At 39.7% G+C, this 22,155-nt stretch overlaps 1 protein-coding gene across 1 annotated transcript in view; it reads right to left on the reverse strand.

Moving 5' to 3' along the window:
- LOC106079956 (transcription factor SOX-5-like) overlaps window positions 1-15,790 on the reverse strand; it is a 163,281-nt gene extending 147,491 nt beyond the window's left edge. The window contains exon 1 of the mRNA XM_056043674.1: window positions 15,256-15,790. The gene's annotated coding sequence lies outside the window, so the exon portion shown is untranslated. The remainder of the gene's footprint in view (window positions 1-15,255) is intronic.
- Window positions 15,791-22,155: the final 6,365 nt, after the last annotated feature.

Here is a 22,155-nt window from a genome sequence, read left to right on the forward strand (position 1 = left end):
ATGTTGAACGGATCAACAGGTGGGTTGAAATGTGCATGGAGAGGGAGGGAAAGTTTGGGAGAAATAAAGTGGGAGACAGAGAGAGTGAGACAGAGAGAGTGAGACAGAGAGAGTGAGACAGAGAAAGTGAGACAGAGTGATAAAGAGACAGAGAGAGTGACACAGAATGACAGGGACAGACAGAGAGAGAGAAATATTCGAATGAGCTCACACGCCCACTAACAGATAAGCACATGCGTGTCGTACATAGTAAACATGAAACACACACACGAGACTACACACAATTCAAACAATGCCTATTTCAATGTTTGCGTAGTCTTTATGGTTTAGATTGATAGATATAAGAACTACTATTGTCAGATTTGTAATAGACGCCGCCTCTGTCCTATGTATACTAAATCTAATACACAATCCATTGTAACGAGACAGTCTGAGCTCTAGTATGTAGTTATAACAAAGAAAAATGACACTTGACGACACGAATATAGCAGCTAGACTTTATGTTACTTTTACAGTGACTAACGGGTTCCAGATGAAATCTCTCTTACAATGGGCCCCCACACAGGGCCTCGACCTCCAGCCAAAGGTCAGAGACAATAAAAGGGAACAGAGAGAATAATTCACTTCAAACTATTTTTTTTTAGCCTGGCTATTAAGACGAGGCCATGAAAAACGATTTCGTTCGCCGTTTGGCTACGCTTGCTTACGAACATTGTCTGAGCCGGACGTTTGATGTTGAGAGAGGCAAAGAAACTTACACTGGCCTCAGAACGTGATGGAGAAATACTTGCAACGCTTTTTTTTGTCTCCGGTAGAAAGCAGAAATCCCATTTTCATTCTTTGTATATACTTTTTTTTTATCTCATCTTTATGGATGAACTAACTCCAAGTCAGGGGAGACAAGCCGAGGGACTTCAGGGGGACACTACTCGAAAGAAGATGCAAAATACAAATTTAAGTTTTTATCATGTGATAAAGTATTTTCTATCAGTTGTTCTTTATGAATAAAGATTAAATCTATGCCCAGAGAGAGGAGCGTTTTAGCGAGCGCTACAAAATAATGTCAGTGTACAAGAGTTCATTATGAACAGACACATTCAGGCCTACTCATTTATGTGGATGCGATTGCTGGTAATGCCCCAAATGATACTTTGTCTTACCTCAGTCTTTGGTGTCAGCAGATAATTTGTTGATGTTGACTAATGAATGACTTGTTTCAGATAGATACGAGTTTTGATTGAGCTTTGAATGTGACGTAGAAATAGAGCGTGACTAAAATGACTTATAGAGATAATAGTGACATTTAGGTCTACATGAGTACATGAGAGTGGGTTTACATGACATTGTGTCTAGATCTCACAATGGCATTGACCTACATGGAATTGGCTTGCATGACCTTGTAACTAGATGTCAAGGTGACATTGGGTGTTTGCATGAGAACTGAAAAATAGGCCTATATAAAATGATTCTAACTTGACTTTTGTGTAGATGTCTAAGCATTGTGTCTAGATGCCATTGACCCACATAACGTTGTGTCTAGATGACATTGACTAACATGGCATTGTATCTAGATTTCTAGATGCCATTGACACGAGTGCCGTTTTGTCTAAATGACATTAACCTAAATGACATTGGGTTAATGATATGGGTCCTACAGAATTGGCCTACACGAATTGGCATGGAGGGGCGGGGGCTGAGTGGTATGAACGCTTGGCCACCGAACCACGGGTCTCAGACTCAAATCCAGGATGCAGACTTTGGGCTCTTTAGGGCTTTCTGAGTCCACTCATCTCTAATTGATACCTGACGTTATTTAATGAAAAAAAGGCGGTTGGTCGTAGCACTGCCCTATAGATCGTAAGGTCTGAAAGAGGCATTCTTTAAAATGGAGCCAAAAATGAGGAAGGGACAAAAGTGATTTTACTTTTCCATCTGAAATGTTTATTTATTATGTACATTTTTGATATCTTTGAAAATCTTGTTTGAAAATAACTTTGTCGTCATCAACAAAAGTTTCATTCCATGACAAAATGCCCTTTCGGGTCAGCTTCATTACACTGTACATAGGGCACAGTGAAGACCTGCTCAAAGCCCAATACAACAGAAGCAGACACAACGAAGTCAAGAGACATCGAGACACCTGCAAAACCACGGGAGCAACAATTAAAAGCCTGACGATAGACCCCAGTGTCAACGAACTACTCAAACTTGTTGATTACTGTAAACATCTCTACATTTGATCCACTTGTATTAACTTGTTGATTACTGTAAACATCTCTACATTTGATCCACTTGTATTAACTTGTTGATTACTGTAAACATCTCTACATTTGATCCACTTGTATTAACTTGTTGATTACTGTAAACATCTCTACATTTGATCCACTTGTATTAACTTGTTGATTACTGTAAACATCTCTACATTTGATCCACTTGTATTAACTTGTTGATTACTGTAAACATCTCTACATTTGATCCACTTGTATTAACTTGTTGATTACTGTAAACATCTCTACATTTGATCCACTTGTATTAACTTGTTGATTACTGTAAACATCTCTACATTTGATCCACTTGTATTAACTTGTTGATTACTGTAAACATCTCTACATTTGATCCACTTGTATTAACTTGTTGATTACTGTAAACATCTCTACATTTGATCCACTTGTATTAACTTGTTGATTACTGTAAACATCTCTACATTTGATCCACTTGTATTAACTTGTTGATTACTGTAAACATCTCTACATTTGATCCACACGTTTATTGATTTAGTGATGATGGTGGGTGCCAGTACAGTGCAGAGGTTGTGTCTGCACGCGGCTGTGTACAAGAAATGATGATGGTGGGTGCCAGTACAGTGCAGAGGTTGTGTCTGCACGCGGCTGTGTACAAGAAATGATGATGGTGGGTGCCAGTACATTGCAGAGGTTGTGTCTGCACGCGGCTGTGTACAAGAAATGATGATGGTGGGTGCCAGTACAGTGCAGAGGTTGTGTCTGCACGCGGCTGTGTACAAGAAATGATGATGGTGGGTGCCAGTACAGTGCAGAGGTTGTGTCTGCACGCGGCTGTGTACAAGAAATGATGACGTAGTTTATGTTGAATTAGATGACGTAGAATGGGGGACGCGAAGCTGTGAAAACATTACATTATAATACGCATTGAAAGATGAAAGCACCCCCTCATACCCCAATCTTCAAACTTTTTTTTTCCCAACAATGCACTGTACCTCCCACAGAAAGACATTTCAAAGAATATGGAACAAGAAGAGAGCTAACAATTCTGCTAGTTCAAAAGTAGGTCATGTAGATATGTACTCTGCTAGACGATGGGCAGACGACAATGGAAGAAGGGTTGACAAGTCCTTCAAAAGGAATTCCCCCTCCCCCTTTCTTTTTCTGTACCTTTATTGGGCTCGTTGAACGTATTGACTCGAGGTTCTGCCGCGTCACGAGACATTCGATGACTGCGTGGTAGCAGGCATTTTGTTTTGTGATCTGAGTGGATGTCAAATTGTTGACTAATTAGATCTACGTCAACTGAATATATATATATATATGTATATATTACATTGTTAGGTCTAAAATCTCAAGGTTCACAAACATTTTCCTTCATGGAACAGTATCAGGAATTAGCAAAATATACAAACATGTAAATAATAAAATTAAAAAAAATACAAAGCTTATATTAAGTGTAGTTGTAACAATTAGTTTGGGTCAATCATCTAATTAAATTTGTAATAGATCTAATAATAAATCTGTGCGATTGGGTGGAGAAAGAAAAAGTATCTCGTAAATGTAACCGTGTGATCGCTTTTAAAATACATTTTAATAATGCTCAAGCCTCCTTAGCCTTCTCAAGCCAACATACTAACCAATGTGCCAACACAGTACTTACGAAAGTAGAAGGTTTTATAGTTATCTGTTGTTAGTTTTAAACTCTAAAGCGGTGACCTACAAAGTAAAAAGAGGTCTAATTCAACTTATACCACCACATAAGTCAAGTACAGCTTTTATCCCTTATTGGGAACCAAAAACAATAAATAATTACCAAAAAGTTAATAAACTAATTTTTTTTCTTAATTTGACAGGTACAAGAAATAATTGTGCACATTTTCAGCTTAATCCGTGATTGAATATGAGAGAAAACACATGTGTAAACTTTTTACTAAACAGACCGAGAGAGTTAATATAAGCTTTGTAAAAAGGAGAAAAGGCAGACAGAGAATAGATGGGAAGACAACATCAAAGATAGGACTGGTCTGTCATTGGAAGATATTCTATCCAAGGGAAGACAACATCAAAGATAGGACTGGTCTGTCATTGATAGATATTCTATCCAAGGGAAGACAACATCAAAGATAGGACTGGTCTGTCATTGGAAGATATTCTATCCAAGGGAAGACAACATCAAAGATAGGACTGGTCTGTCATTGAAAGATATTCTATCCAAGGGAAGACAACATCAAAGATAGGACTGGTCTGTCATTGGAAGATATTCTATCCAAGGGAAGACAACATCAAAGATAGGACTGGTCTGTCATTGGAAGATATTCTATCCAAGGGAAGACAACATCAAAGATAGGACTGGTCTGTCATTGGAAGATATTCTATCCAAGGGAAGACAACATCAAAGATAGGACTGGTCTGTCATTGAAAGATATTCTATCCAAGGGAAGACAACATCAAAGATAGGACTGGTCTGTCATTGAAAGATATTCTATCCAAGGGAAGACAACATCAAAGATAGGACTGGTCTGTCATTGAAAGATATTCTATCCAAGGGAAGACAACATCAAAGATAGGACTGGTCTGTCATTGGAAGATATTCTATCCAAGGGAAGACAACATCAAAGATAGGACTGGTCTGTCATTGAAAGATATTCTATCCAAGGGAAGACAACATCAAAGATAGGACTGGTCTGTCATTGGAAGATATTCTATCCAAGGGAAGACAACATCAAAGATAGGACTGGTCTGTCATTGAAAGATATTCTATCCAAGGGAAGACAACATCAAAGATAGGACTGGTCTGTCATTGGAAGATATTCTATCCAAGGGAAGACAACATCAAAGATAGGACTGGTCTGTCATTGGAAGATATTCTATCCAAGGGAAGACAACATCAAAGATAGGACTGGTCTGTCATTGAAAGATATTCTATCCAAGGCCAAAAAAACAACAACAACAACAACAAAAAACAGAGAGAAATGGAGAAAGATAGTCAACAGATCTTGTGTGGTGCCCAAACAGTCCAACAGAAGGTTAAGGTGATATCTAAAAATGATCAATATAGCAGTGACTAATGTCACCGATTTTCGGAACACATAATTAAGTAGGTATCAATGTGACTACATATGAAGCTACCTTGATTTGAAGCATAGAGGACAGTTTCTAACGCTGATCTCGGCCTCTAACAGAGCTAAATCTAGGTCTTGATCCAACATTGGTTTTGAAAGGACTATCGCCTCCTTGAAAGGACATTTCCGAATGTAAGGTTTTTATTGATTCAAGAGTTTAAAAAATGAATGTTCAGAAACAATTTGCGCATCGTCTTCATGAGTTCAATCTAAATTTGGATGTAGACTATGAGATCTGAAAGCAAGGAATCCTACTACTCGTATGGACTTACGTGATTTGTAACCAGATGCTCATCATGCATAGTATGAGTGTATAGATACTCAAACAATGTCTTATAATGTCGATGAAGTGCAAGGTTAGGTGGTGGGTGTGTTTATGGAGAAGTTTGGAGCCAAAATTTGAAAAACAGTTTTCTAGAATATAAACACTTTGGACTAAGATGTTTTTTAAAAGCGTTTTGGACAACAGAGCGTTTTTATTTGATTTTTTTTTCCATGATCAATAATTAGTAGGTTGCAATGAAACAAGTTGGTATTCACAGTCCTGGCAACCCTTCAACTTGGCGTCAGAGTGGACACGGTCGTTAGGCCAGTACTGAAGCGCCCCCACCCCCCGAGTCCATTGCACTGATGGGGAGGAAAGAGACTGGTGGGAAACGTGGTCGAGAGGCTAAGTACGATTGAACTTGGCTATTAAGAGGGCTCGAGGTTCGACACCTGACTCGAGCAGAGTTGTGTTTACTGAGCGCCTAAAGGCAGCACAGAAAACCTTCTCCCAGATACCCCCCCCACCCACCCACACACACTTGGCCACAAATGACATTGGGCCATAGCGCTCTGTGCATGCTACAAGCACGAAGAAGCGCTATATAAAAGCTATAATCTATTTATTTTATTTATTTAATAAACCTAGCATTATTCACGCTCCGATCCAGACACCTGCACGGCTGATGTAGTACAGAAAAAGGAATATGGGGGAATTTCCAGGTGTGCTCGGCATTCGACCTCTAGCTCAAGCGTATTGGAACATGAGCCATCGATACTAGGGATGAAACTAGTTTACATTTGCTTGTATTCCTGCCAGATGGAAGGCTGGCGGAAACTTTCATGTTCTTAGAGTTTTAAGAGTTTCGGACTCAACTCATACGACAATCACAAAAGGACCACGGTATTTGGTTTGGTCAAAGTGATCATTGCTCTGTCAGTGTACCGACGTCTAGGACCAGTTCTACGACAATCACAAAAGTACCAAGGTATTTGGTTTGGTCAAAGTGATCCTTACTCTGCCAGTGTACCCACGTCTGGGACCAGTTCTACTTAATGAAGTTCCTTTCTTCAGATCTACGGAGTACGGAGCGAGTCTGTTTGTTGGTGTGTCTGGAGAGAGTGCACTAAGAAACACGTTCTCTTTCTTCCAGTTGATCAATCCTCCCCCCCCCCTCCCGGCCCTGTTTGTCTTCCATTAGAATAAATTTTGAAATAACAGATTCCTTATCCAAACACAAAGTATGCCAGATGATACCTTGGAAAAAAATTGTTGTTTTTTTTTAGATGGCTCGGCGGAAGTGAAAACTAAATTGTTTTCTTTTACTTTCTCCTCCCGCCAGAGACACGTGTGGAAGTGAACAAATAATTAGCATGCCAGCTTACACTCAACATTCTCTTAAAAAAAAAAGTTAGGGGAGGGCACGGTGTAAAAAAAAAAGGGGGGGTGAAGATAATATTAATGTTTATCTAGCCAAATTTAAATTTATTTCATTTTTTTTTATTTGAAAAATGGTAACGGTCAAACTAAAATTTCGTTCCTGTGACCAACGAGCTAGTAACTAGTTATTCTTTTCTCGGCGGTCTACATCAACTGTTGAATTTCAAGAAAAAATCGTTAGAGCCGTTTTTGAGATCAGCATCCATGTTTCATCTTCCAACGTCCATGAAGTTTTGACTTGAATAGAGGAATTGTAACAAATATACAAAGGTGTTAACGAGAAGGTAAAGGGAATACAGAAGAGAATAAGTTCAAATCCAGACGAGGCTCGAAATCTGCAATTCAAGATTCAACTCCAGCTGCTACATTGTCCAGCCTCTTAGAAACTTTTCCTTTGGACCAATCCTCACATGAGACACTTCCCACGTGATACCCATCTAGCAAAAGTCAGCCAATGGGATAATAGATAAGAGCACTAAGCATGCTATAGTATCAAGGTGCCCAGATCGCAGTAGTATCATGGCGCCCAGAGCAGACTGATGTAAATGTATTCGATGTAGTCCGCTAAGACAGGGAAGTCACGTACAATAAATCAGATAAGTCAGACAGGATAATAGAGATAAGTCAGGCAGGATAATACAGATAAGTCTCCCAAGATAATACAGATACGTCAGGCAGGATAAGTCAATTTGATTCAGGCCCAAGAAGTCTGACAGGATAAGTCAGGATTAGTCAGGTGATTCAGGTATGATAAGTCAGATAAGTCAGGCAGGATAGGTCAGCTGACTCAGAAGGATAAATCAGATAAGTCAGCCAGGATAAGTCACGCGATTCGGGAAGGGAAACTCATATGCGTCAGGCAGTAATGAAAAACAAACAATATGACAAACAATTGTTTATCCCCCCCCCCCCCCCCCAACTAAAAGAACCATGGTGAATGGGCGCATGTAAGATAGAAATGAGAAGTCGTCCAGTTGTAAACTAGATTGTAGGACTTATGTCACACTGACCAATCGGAGCATTGATACATTGAGTTGGAAGCAAGAATTAGAGGAAAAGGGGCGAGAGATAGAGACACAGAGAGAGAGAGAGAAAGAGAGAGAGAGGCGGGTCAAGGAAAAGAATGATAACATATGATAAGAAGGTGTTTGTTAGTGTGATTAATTGTATTTGTGTGTATGTGACAGAGAGAGAAAGAGAGGAGGAGAGAGAGTGTGTGCGTGTGTACGACATTGTACGACCTACTAAGCGTATGTCAAAGAGACAAAGACATTGAAGAAAGACAAGATCATTTAAGACAGTCTAGTCCACTCTGCCCTTTCAATAAAGACATTTTTTTTTTGCTTTTCTATTCTTGTATTTAGAGTGTCAGTGCGTCACTCTGTTAGCACACATCATGAGTACATTGATGTCGGGATAGGAAGAGGGGGGGGGAGGTAGTGTAAAATTTGGTAAGAACAAGGAGGGGATGGGGTCTCATTACAGGTGCACATGATATACTTGTAGCATTTGGGAGAGGGGTAGGGCGCTGGAGAGCGTCAAAAGTAAATACCCTGACTCGTATATTTCAGGATAATAAGGGTGCAGGTTCATAGTGGCTAGAACTTGTCTTAAAGCATCCAGGAATCCGTGTTTGTGTATGGGGCGTTATTCCTTAGAGCTAGTCATAACAATAGGCGCCCAAGTTTGTACATCTCATCTTCGCTCCCCTTCACGCCATTTCCTAGCATAGCACCCCCCGCCCCCAAACCTTGCTCTTTGTGCCTTATCCAGCATTCTCACATTATTTCCCATTCAAGGACTGACTGCATATTTAGTTTGGCTGGGATAATTGTCTAATATCATTGTTATAAGCGAGTCACATGATTCCACGCATGAATAAGCAATGAGAAATGGCAGAGTTCTTTACACCCCCCCCCCTCTCTCTCTCTCTCTATTTCTATTAGTGTGTCACTTGTAGATTCTCACTGTCTCTGTCTTTATTTGTCTGGGTGTCTCGTTGATAGGATGTGTGTCTTTGATCTCCATCTTTCCCTCTTTTGTGTGGTAGCTCGTTTGTCTCTGCTTGCTCTGTCTAAACTCTAGGGTAATATAATCTCTGTCTGTCAGTCAGTCAGTCAGTCCCTCCGTCTATCTATCTGTCTGTCTGTCTGTCTGTCTGTCTGTCTGTCTGTCTGTCTGTCTATCTGTCTGTCTGTCTGTCTGTCTGTCTGTTCTGTCTGTCTATCTATATCTATCTATCTATCTATCTATCTGTCTGTCTGTCTGTCTGTCTGTCTGTCTGTCTATCTATCTATCTATCTATCTATCTATCTATCTATCTATCTATCTATCTATCTATCTATCTATCTATCTGTATTTCTATCTATCTGTCTGTCTTTCTGTCTGTCTATCTGTATGTCTGTCTGTCTGTTCTGTCTATCTATCTACCTATCTACCTATCTATCTATCTATCTATCTATCTATCTATCTATCTATCTATCTATCTATCTATATATATATATATATATATATATCTGTCTGTCTGTCTGTCTGTCTATCTATCTATCTATCTATCTATCTATCTATCTATCTATCTATCTATCTATCTATTTATCTATCTATCTATGTATGTATATTCTTTGACGCTGTATATAATCCCTCACTTTCTCTTGACCTCCATCTTGGTCTCATTCTTTATGTCTCAATTTTTCTTTCTCTTTTTCTGTCTTTGTGTATCTCTTTTATATTCTTTTTTTTTTATTTTAACATCGTATACACACACGCCCCCTCCCCCACACACTCACAAATTACGTCGTAATGAGGGCTTCCCACACTGTCAAGTCAAACACTGTCACTCACAACTAGTCACCAACACATCTGGACCAGTGAGTTCCACTTCTAGGGAACTACTACACCCTAGCACCAGACGTCTCTGTTCGGAGCGCTGATGGCGTGGAAAACGTTATTGTGTTTCTTTAGGCATGTGTGTGTAGTGGGAAAATCTCTGTGTGTGTGTGTGTGTGTTCATTCTCACGAGAGAAAGATGGAGAAGAAGTCAAAGAGGACCCAGTGGAGGGTAAGAAACGGCCTGTTGATTTAAGTGCAAATGTTGAAACAGACAAAAGACACGGGGGGGGGGGGAGGAGGAGAACGAACGGTATTGACAAGGAACAAAAAGACTTGTTCAAAACTAGAAGACAGACAGGAGGAGGAGGAGGAGGGGAATAAAAGTTGTTGGATTTGGGGGGGGGGTAAGGGTGTTAGTGACTTGAGCTAACAAGTTTAATACTGAAGTATTGGCGCACTGTGTCAGCAGACGATGTGCAGACTGATGGAACGAGATGGTGGCATAGTTCTGAGAGTTTGTGAATTAAAAGGAATAAATTACTTAGAGATCTCATCAACAATTGTCTGATTACGTAAATGGAGGCAGCTCTTGTATTTGGTGCTAACGATGGAGGCAGCTCTTGTATTTGGTGCTAACGATGGAGGCAGCTCTTCTATTTGGTGCTAACGATGGAGGCAGCTCTTCTATTTGGTGCTAACGATGGAGGCAGCTCTTCTATTTGGTGCTAACGATGGAGGCAGCTCTTCTATTTGGTGCTAACGATGGAGGCAGCTCTTCTATTTGGTGCTAACGATGGAGGCAGCTCTTCTATTTGGTGCTAACGATGGAGGCAGCTCTTCTATTTGGTGCTAACGATGGAGGCAGCTCTTCTATTTGGCGCTAACGATGGAGGCAGCTCTTCTATTTGGTGCTAACGATGGAGGCAGCTCTTGTATTTGGTGCTAACGAAAATCTCTTTTGTGTGTGTGGGGGGGGGGGGGAGGCGTTGAGAAAGGAAAGGGTCTCTTGTAAGATAAAAATGATATTTCATCCACTTCTTGTTATTATGTTATTATCTTATATCGTATCTCTAATTATCTTATAAAAATCTCATCTTCGAACTAAAATGTTAAGTCTATAGACGAGGTGGAGTCTTCCTGGCACTAGACCATCCTTCTGATAGAAATACAAATTTCAGGGAAATGTATAAGAGGACATTATGTTTTTCCGCCCACTCATTAGGTCCATGAATGGCCAGATACAGACCGCAGGTCGTCGTTTAAAAACTCATGTTTCACTAAACGTAGTCATGGACTATTAGCTGTACGTCCAATGTCCAAGAAATGAAACTTAAAAAAAAAAATTATTTCATTAGCCGCATTTGATTTCTAGTTGTCGACGTCGATCTATATTTATCTGTATTTCCGTCTATCAATTGGTCAATATTTTTTTGAATACCGGTATAAATATATGTTTGTCTCTATATTTTTTTCTTTATCTGTACTTTTGGTTATTTTCGTAGACGGTAGAGAAATATCATTATAGTTCATAGCTTCACTAGCTATAAACGAGTTTATGAACAAATATGTCTACTTTAGAGAAAGTTTTTGTTCTCCAGTACAAATGTAAGCAATACACTTTTTAAAGCGACACCTTTTGAAAAGAAGTCAGAGAGGACTCCGTCCTACCCCCGCGCCCTTTCCCCCGACTAGATACGCCACTTAGTGCTACGCTTCAATTACCAAATTCAGCAAAGCCGCCCTCCTAAAAAAAAGTGACATCGTCATGTGGGTATTGTGTGGGGGTCTAGAGAAGGAAAGGTGTATTGGAGAGTAGAGGGGAAGGAGGTGGGGCGGAGGAGACGTGCAGTTGAAGAACGTGGGACAACAGGTGTGAAATGTATGCAGACCATTAAACTCATCTAACACGGCCAGGACAATTAAGACTACCCTCCCCCCCCCCCCCAAGACTTTACTTTCTCTACTTTCTGTTCATGCTCTTTCTAGTTCGTTCTTTCTCTAATCCCTAAGATATTCAGAACAAGGCTAGATTTCCATAGAGGTTCGTGGCAGTGATTCCAACATTTTCTCTCACTGGAGTTCCCTCCCTTGTCTCTAGTGATTTCACTTTCCAGTCATTAGTCCAGTGAGACAGTTTCAAAAAGTTTCTTCCCTTTTTTCTAGAGACAGAGAGCGACTAGCAGTTGATACAATCAATGTATCGCTGTTAGTAATAGGTAGGTCATGTCAACTCAGTGCTCGGCGTCTTTCTCTCGAACGTCACTTCCATTCAATACATGCATTCGCACCATTCCGCACCATTCTACATTCGCACCATTCACACCATTCGACTTTCTGTACCATTCGCACCATACGCACCATTTGACATTCTGTACCATTCGCACCATTCTACATTCCGCACCATCCTGCACTGCGACGTAACAGTAAGAAATCAAATGATGAGTACACACACACACACATACATATTGCTCAACCCACTTGACAAGCTTATAACTAGGAACGGACATGTTTTTGGGGGGCATGGTTTGTGCGTCAATAACAAAAAATGTCGTTTTTTAATATAGCCTACCATTTAAATCTTTAATTTTTAGTTTTCAAGATGTAGTTTAGTTTACCAATACATTGATCGATTATATAATTGGAACAAGTTTTTGGAAAAGTGAACAGACAATAGAAACTGGACACTCAAGTGAACAGACACTAGACACTGGACACTCAAGTGAACAGACACTAGACACTGGACACTCAAGTGAACAGACACTAGACACTGGACACTCAAGTGAACAGACACTAGACAGTGGACACTCAAGTGAACAGACAATAGACACTGGACACTCAAGTGAACAGACAATAGACACTGGACACTCAAGTGAACAGACAATAGACACTGGACACTCAAGTGAACAGACACTAGACACTGGACACTCAAGTGAACAGACACTAGACACTGGACACTCAAGTGAACAGACACTAGACAGTGGACACTCAAGTGAACAGACAATAGACACTGGACACTCAAGTGAACAGACAATAGACACTGGACACTCAAGTGAACAGACAATAGACACTGGACACTCAAGTGAACAGACACTAGACACTGGACACTCAAGTGAACAGACACTAGACACTGGACACTCAAATCAACTTCTCAAGCCACTTAAATTTTCTTTTTTTTTTTTTTTTATATATTTAGTTTTAAATTTTCATCTAATGAATTAATTATAGAAATTAATTGTCAAGAGAAGGCTAAAACAAAAAAAAAAAAACCCACTACGAATGACCTACCTTGAAAATATTGTTACAAAATAATTTAGGCCTGGTTAAACGCTCGAAAATATCTAATTTTCAAGGACCTTTTGAATAATGTTTTGCTTGACAAATATTCTAATATGAATGTATAGGCCCTTACTACAATACAAAATACTACACATTTGCTCCTTGAAAAGATAAGATACCCCACAGATTTATTCGAAAAATAATATTTAAAAAAAAAGCTCATTTGTAAGTGATACATTTTGTTCAATAGGTCTATTGAATTGAAAGCTCTAAACAAACAAATTTCGGAAGTGGGAGGAGAAATTTAGTGGACCAATTAGGTTCTACCCTAAATTCTTTGTATTTTTTGGATTGAAGCATAAACTGAGAGCTATAATTCCAAATTTATTTATACAATAGAAAAATATCAGATTGAATAATGGTTGGAAAAAGGCGACTAGGAAAACAATATTTGGGTTCATCTCAATTGTTAAATTGTTACTGTTATACTAAAAAAATTCTTATGAATTCTAAATTCTCCAAAACAAAGTCTTTCTTGTGATAATTATGATAAATTCATGTGCAATTACATAAACTTTGTCGCCATAGTTGACTATTCTGTTTTAAAACGGTGGAGTGTAAATGATTAATCGTGTAAGAGTCCTCGCTCCTTTTTTAAATTTCTGCTATTAATTACATTTGGCATTAAAGAATAGGGGATGGGGTGACTCGATATAAGAATTTAATTTATTGCATATTTAATATAATAGCTAATAAAATAATAATAAAATAATAAAATAATAAAAAAAAAAATATATAATAATATAATTATATAATTTTAATTGTAAGTTTAACTAAAATTCAGAAAATGATTATTTTTCTCGATACAGCGGTACACATGTCATGTCAGTCCAACGTCAAAAATCTTTGTCACCGACATTTGTCAATTAAAACATTTTAAAGATTCATTCAAAGATTTTCAAGGTTTAGCTTGAATATAACATTAGAAATTGTTTGGTTCTATTTCTTAATTTCCACTTCTGGACCTCCTACCTACACTCACAGGTCTACGGGCCTAACTTTCAAACAAAATGTCTCGGCACCGAGGGCCAAGCAGACCAAGTGACCTATCAACCCAAATCTAAGGACTATTTTAGAAGCCTGTCTAAAAGGTTCAAATGATGAATTCATTGACTTCAAGACGCTGTGACCACGAGCCCGTCGCACGAGGTGGGACCTTAACGACCTAGACAGGGGGAGAGGTCAAGTTTTGATCAAGCAAGTCAACAGGTCTTTGTGGCCACGTGTGCCGGGTGGCACTTTGGGTCACCAGGTGACCTCATAAAACGACGGTGATGGTCTCCCCTACCCCTAACCACACAATCCCAGAGATAAAATAACAAGAGGGGGAAGCAACACACGGTTTAGCAGTCAAAGCTTTTCTGAAAATATCATCTCTGGTTAGGATTGCTGGTGTTTAGTCTTTTTAAATACTTTACAGGTTTTAATAGATTGCAGTGACTTATTTGTCCAGCAAGGTACAAAGCGTGACCACGATGGTACTGATGGTCTTGGCCTGTGGAGTGACAAGGTGGTGCCAACGGTTTTGATTGTGATAGTTTCACTTTTGTCATTGTTTCTCACATACTAGAAATTGTTTGTCCTGTAGGTTACTGTCATTAAGCATTATGTTGTACTTCATTGGATATTTTATCTTTTCATATTTATAAAGTAAGCTTGACACACTAGAGAAAATTAAAGGTGAAAACAGACTTCGAACAGACGGGAAACAAAATGGCAATTTATATTTACACTTGAGAGTTAGTAGAAAATTGACACAAACAAATAAACAGATAGATAGATAGATAGATAGATAGATAGATAGATAGATAGATAGATAGATAGATAGATAGATAGATAGATAGAATAACATGACATATGACAGTTCATCAATGGTGTATATGTCAGTGACTAGTTCACAAACTTACTCTCTTCTAAACAATGACGCTGTAAAAACAGTGATCGTTAAGGAAGACACCGTGTCTGTTAGCGAAACAAATAAAAAGAACACCCACACCTTCTCTATTTCTAAGTGTCTTACCTTTCTCTTTCTCATGCACCGAGAACTATATCACTATATCCTCCAGAACAATAGGTATCTAATGTATCCTTAGCATGTATCCCTACAAGAGAACTGTACGTTCACAGAGAGACAGCTAAAGCTCGTTTAAATCCATGTATTCAAATAGTATACAGCTGTAGCTGGGATAAGTCCAAATGATATCCACAATGGCGTCAGATGAACAAAGTTTAATATCCTACTCAGGAACAACACAGCGTATTATTTCATCCAGATTTCGCCGCGTGGTTAGCGGTCGCCCTCCCCCAAATAATCGCCGCTGACGGACTTTGTTAATATACACTTGACCAGGAAAGACCGAGAAAAGGCTCTCCGCCTTTGGACAACATTTTCCCCCTCACAAACAATGTCAATCTGAGTAAGCCTCCCCCTGTCATCGGTGTCCTTCAAACAAAACAGTTACAATTCTCTGCTGTTAAGTTCGCAGTCTAATCTATATATTTTTTAATAGCACAGTGCCTCCTCCCAGCGCCCAACCCCCCCCTCTCCCCACGCTCTCTTCGCCATCCACTTTACAAACACCCAATCTTAAGGCCCCTAGTCCTCTCTCCCACTACCCCTCCCCACCTCCCGTCTCTGTTTCTGTTATAACCATTTACCTTTTAGTGTACCCCCCCCCTTTTTTTTTCTTCTACTTTTCTCAGTCTATTTTAAACAGGCCTTTTGTGTAATTCTGTTTTTGAAGCCCGCGAGACAAGTGTTTGATATTTTTCACAATAGAGACACAATAGGGGCAGGGAGATAAACCATTCAAAGACCTTTCCCATTGTCTGGTTAGCTCAAAACCCACCATTCAACATTTTGGGGCTCTGAAATAAGGAATTGAAAAAAACACAGTGGCACAAGTGCGGTAGGCGCGATTGGGAGGTGAAGCGGGGGAGGGCTTTATAGTAGATGTGAAGGGGGAGGTATAGGGGCTGCAGTTGAGCGGAGAGGGGAGCACGGATTTTTTTTGTTAGAAGGCCAAGAACAGGTTTAAATATATCTAACAGTGCTCGCCCTCACTCCCCCCCCCCTCGCTCTAATTTATGTCATTTGGTCTACTGTTTAGTGTTGACATTTTACTTCATGTGTTTAAGTTTTACTTTTTGTCTTACTTTCATGGGCTTATGTCTTACTTTGATGTGTTCAAGTCTTACTTTCGTGTGTTCAAGTCTTACTTTGATGTGTTCAAGTCTTACTTTGATGTGTTCAAGTCTTACTTTGATATGTTCAAGTCTTACTTTGATATGTTCAAGTCTTACTTTGATGTGTTCAAGTATTACTTTGATGTGTTCAAGTCTTACTTTGATGTGTTCAAGTCTTACTTTGATGTGTTCAAGTCTTACTTTGATATGTTCAAGTCTTACTTTGATGTGTTCAAGTCTTACTTTGATGTGTTCAAGTCTTACTTTGATGTGTTCAAGTATTACTTTGATGTGTTCAAGTAATAGTTGAATGTGTTTGAACTGTGATGTCTTGTGTTTCAAAGTCCTAGCATAAAGTGTTATATCTCACTTTAATGTGTTTAAAGTCATATTCAAGTCTTGAAGGTTTGACTTACTACCAACGAAACGTCCAAACGCAATGCGATATGTTCCATAAGCTAATTCGTTAGGTAAGCCCCTCTGTTGTGTAAGCCCATCTGTCATGTAAGCCTCTGTTGTATAAGCCCGTCATGTAAGCCCCACTGTTTCGTATTTTTGCGTACAATTCTGCTATCGCAGTGCACAGTGATGACGTCTGTACCATAGCTCCCAGGTTCCGTATTAGAAGACCTAATGTCATTAGTACAGATATCTTCCTGTTTGATAAGACTCCAGATCAAGAGTTATCAACATGGACTATTAGAATCATCACGGACTTTCTCGAGATGAAAAGAAGATTCGTGTCTTCTAGTCTGTCCTGCCATGAATGTCATTTCTATAAACATAAGGAATCCCCATATTATATTGTATTATTCGTTCTCATTTTACATGTCGGAGGGTTCAGATCAGTAATCCTATATCGAAGATTAACTTTCAGTGGTTTCCTGATCAGGCAGTTCTCCGTATAGTTTATATATATATATATTTAATTTTTGTTTGTGTGTGTGTGTATAAAACCCAGTCTGAAGCCCATCTCCACAGACTTCCACTCACCTGTCGGCCCAACGGCTAGTTTTAGGGACACCACGTGACCGCCTACCAGTGAGTACGCCTATCTAACGGTACGTGGGACTATCTGGAAGCTGTACATTTAATTAGGATGGGAAGTGAAGGCGGAGCAATACTCTTCAGAAAAATTTTAACAAAACACACTCACACAAATTTTATAAGACATAATTCACCACAGACATTTTTCCCGGACTGTTTCCTTGATTTTCGATCTGTCCGCCGCTGTACACTGGACTACAACACGTATAGCATTGGCGAAGCTCCAACTTCAGAGGAACCGTCAGACAGAACCTTCAGACAGAACCTTCAGACGGAACCAAAGATCCACTTCCTACCATATGGAAAAATCCTACCCGGCGGTATAGAGCTCTTGAGTATGTGGGGGGGGGGGGGAGCATTCCGCAGTTTCAAACCTTAACAGACCTTAATCCAACTTGAAGGTTAACAGAGGATTTTATGACTTTCTTTAAAATATTATTGAATGTCCATACTCGTCGTCTGCTAGATTATTTCGTTACTTTGTGTACATGACCAATCCACTCCCCTCCCTTTCTTATTTCCTCACATTTGGAACGTGTGTTGGTTCCTTACAGTGAGCTTCTATTGCGGTGATGTCTTTGTAGGTCAGAGTAAATAACTTTCGCAGTCATCTCTCTACGTGTTAGGTTTTGTCAAGGCAGACTCACTAGAAATGGCCTCACCAGTCAGCAGACTCACTAGAAATGGCCTCACCAGTCAGCAGACTCACTAGAAATGGCCTCACCAGTCAGCAGACCCAACTAGATAACAATTGGGGGAGGGGGGGCGCTAAGATCAGGTCGGTATGAAGGTTTGGCGCTTCACATTCTACCAACTTTCTGGGAGCAGACGTCACTCCTCCAGTGTCAAGGAAGTACATTCTACTGCCTGATATTGTCTAAATATCTAGGGAAAGTAATTCTGTCTCCATTGTTGACTTTTTCTAATGGACTAAAAAAAAGGGGGTTACTTTGGGTGACTGTGGTTACATTATAATAAAAACAACTAACCTTTCTTTCAACGAAATTTTAAAAACATTTTTTTTTCTGTCGAGGGAGAGCATTCTTTTGTGATCGAGACAAATTGAACAAAACCCGCATATTATTTGGAAGCCAATAGTTTAAAAAAAGCAGCCAAACAAAGAGACCATGATTCCCGGCTGTCAGCATTTGTCATTTGAATCAGCGAGCTGTCAAGTTGACTCGAGTTTTAAGACATTTCAATTCTGTTAGCCAAGATTGAACAAAACCAAGGGACAACCTGGCAGGATTAAAAAACAAAAAAAAAAAAAAAACAACTTTCACTCAGGAATACAGAAAAAGAAAATCTGGCATAATGAAAAAAAGCGTACTGTTTTCCCAGGGAAAAACTATCGCGTCTGCTCGTCTGTGGTAGCCTGTTGTGGACAGATATTAGGCTACTTAGACCATTCTGCTTTGTGAACTAATTTGAGGTGTTAGATTGATTCTGAAGACACTATAACAGTGTTGGGTACCGTTCAATGTCAATCTGATTACAGTGGCTTCATAAAAGGGAAGAATTTTACCAACAAGTTAATCAATTTGATAATAATAATATAATAATGTTCATATTTGAATTTCAATATACATATATATGTGTATGTGTGTGTGTGTAAATTCACTGATATACAACAAATATAAGTTTCAAATGTGCATTTTGCTCCCTTTGCTTTCCTAGTGTCATTAGAGCATGGAACGGGTTGCCTGAATCAGCCCAAGAAAACCAACGACTTAGAAGAGTTTAAGTCTCTAACATGCAGGGCTTGGCCAACATATGGATAGGCTAAGGACGTCATTATCGTCTCTTTTGAAGGAATGTCTATAATTTATAAGATAAGACTAGCATTAGACACCGGCTACGTCCGTTGATATGTTCATGTTTAAAGTTTATAGTGTTAATTATGACCGCAACATCTTTTTTTTGTATCCTTTAATCATAAGGCCAGCAACGTACAGTATTAGATAAGGCAAACATTTCTTTAGACCATCAGTCTCAGGCCAGCAATGTACAGTATTAGATAAGGCAAACATTTCTTTAGACCATCAGTCTCAGGTCAGCAATGTACAGTATTACATAAGGCAAACATTTCTTTAGACCATCAGTCTCAGGCCAGCGATGTACAGTATTAGATAAGGCAAACATTTCTTTAGACCATCAGTCTCAGGCCAGCAATGTACAGTATTAGATAAGGTCAGCAATGTACAGTATTAGATAAGGCAAACATTTCTTTAGACCATCAGTCTCAGGCCAGCAATGTACAGTATTAGATAAGGCAAACATTTCTTTAGACCATCAGTCTCAGGCCAGCAATGTACAGTATTAGATAAGGCAAACATTTCTTTAGACCATCAGTCTCAGGCCAGCAATGTACAGTATTAGATAAGGTCAGCAATGTACAGTATTAGATAAGGCAAACATTTCTTTAGACCATCAGTCTCAGGCCAGCAATGTACAGTATTAGATAAGGTCAGCAATGTACAGTATTAGATAAGGCAAACATTTCTTCAGACCATCAGTCTCAGGCCAGCAATGTACAGTATTAGATAAGGTCAGCAATGTACAGTATTAGATAAGGTCAGCAATGTACAGTATTAGATAAGGTCAGCAATGTACAGTATTAGATAAGGTCAGCAATGTACAGTATTAGATAAGGTCAGCAATGTACAGTATTAGATAAGGCAAACACTTCTTTAGACCATCAGTCTCAGGCCAGCAATGTACAGTATTAGATAAGATAAACACTTCTTTAGACCATCAGTCTCAGGCCAGCACTGTACAGTATTAGATAAGGCAAGCAATGTACAGTATTAGATAAGGTCAGCAATGTACAGTATTAGATAAGGTCAGCAATGTACAGTATTAGATAAGGCAAGCAATGTACAGTATTAGATAAGGTCAGCAATGTACAGTATTAGATAAGGCAAACAATGTACAGTATTAGATAAGGTCAGCAATGTACAGTATTAGATAAGGTCAGCAATGTACAGTATTAGATAAGGCAAACATTTCTTTAGACCATCAGTCTCAGGCCAGCAATGTACAGTATTAGATAATGTCAGCAATGTACAGTGTTAGATAAGGTCAGCAATGTACAGTATTAGATAAGGCAAACACTTCTTTAAACCATCAGTCTCAGGCCTAGAGGAAACAAATGCATTTTCCAAAGGCCCCAGTTGAATGTCTCATTCCCTTTCCCCTCATTACATTCATTTTGTTCTCTTAAGTCTACTGACGTACACGAGCGAAATTATTATAATTCCTTGTTCTCTCTCTCTCTCTCTTTCTCTTTCTCTCTCTGTCTCTCTCTCTCTCTCTCTCTCAACACAAGAAATAAACTCTAGCATTATCTTTTTGATGCTATTAAAGCAAATTTTTTATTATTTTTTATTTAGACAGTGTCTTAAAGGAACTCTTAATGAATAATGGCCAATTAAAAATAAATTGACTAAGGGGGAAAAAAAAAAGAAAGAAAATATGCTTTAAAAATTCAGGAAGTCTTTGTGTGTTATTTCTAGTATCCGGTTTAATGAAAAGCTTGCGGCTTTTGCGAATTGCGGCGTTTAGGCTGCAAATTGTTTCAAAACCGTGTCATAGTCAGTATTAACACGAGACTATGTACGAAATGTCATGCGAATACGTTTGATAATTGAAGAGATCTCTTGATCTGTGGGATTTTAGGAATATAATTATGATTGTACACATTATTCATATTGCACACATTAGTCATAGGCTCCGAACTAGGCGCTATATTATCGTCAGTTCGAAGCAAATACCACACAGTCAGGAACCCATCTTTTGAGCTGTGGGAAAAAACTTAGTCCATTTTCTTGAGTGCTAGACAGTTTTCTGAGGTCCCCGTTTTCTGAATTCCTTTCCTTACGCTACCTTTGTGACTGAAAAAATCTGGTGACACTCCTCTCCGGAGGATTTCCAGCTACCCGTCGCCTCAGCGTGGCCCTCCGGTGGAAACATCCAGAGGTGGATCTGGACAGGCTAAGAACGAGTAGCGAACCAGGCCTTCTAGCAGGTCTCCCTGGGTGAGCTTTTGTTTTTTTTTATCTCACTCGGGGTGGCGATGGAACAAGTAACCTGCAACCCAGTCCAAAAAGTCCGCCACGCCGTTCCACAAAGGGGGTCGTCATCAGTTCCGGATTGCTGGATTGGCGGCCCTTGCACGGAACAGTGGCGGTTACATTATAGGAATATGAGACAAGCTCCCCGCAGTTAGCGCTGTCCCTGACACTTATAGCGGGTGACTTAAGACTCGGGGACGGTGCGCTGTGTACACGGCACGGCCCGGTTTTACCAGTCAGTCAACCAATATGGCCGCCTACCGTTGGGTGCCCTCAGACAGGACAGGGGTGAAGAGCCCCATGTCCAGGCCTGGTGGTTGGATAAAAGCCTTTCTAACCATCAACGGGATAATGGCGCCTCCGGCGCCGATTCCCTACTGGACTTCATCGAAGGTGACACTCCTCCGGAGGAATTCGCTACCCGTCGCCTCAGCGTGGCCCTCCGGTGGATACGTCTAGTGGGTGGATACTAGATAGGCTAAGTACGAGTAGCAAACCAGGCCCACCGGGCTTCCTTGGGTGAGCTTTTGTTTTTTTTCTTTCACTCGAGGTTGGGATGGAAAGAACGCCCGGAACCCAGTCCAAAAAGTCCGCCACGCCGTTCCACAAGGGGG

Source organism: Biomphalaria glabrata, chromosome 10, assembly GCF_947242115.1.
Source record: "Biomphalaria glabrata chromosome 10, xgBioGlab47.1, whole genome shotgun sequence".
Classification (NCBI taxonomy): Eukaryota; Metazoa; Mollusca; class Gastropoda; family Planorbidae; genus Biomphalaria; species Biomphalaria glabrata.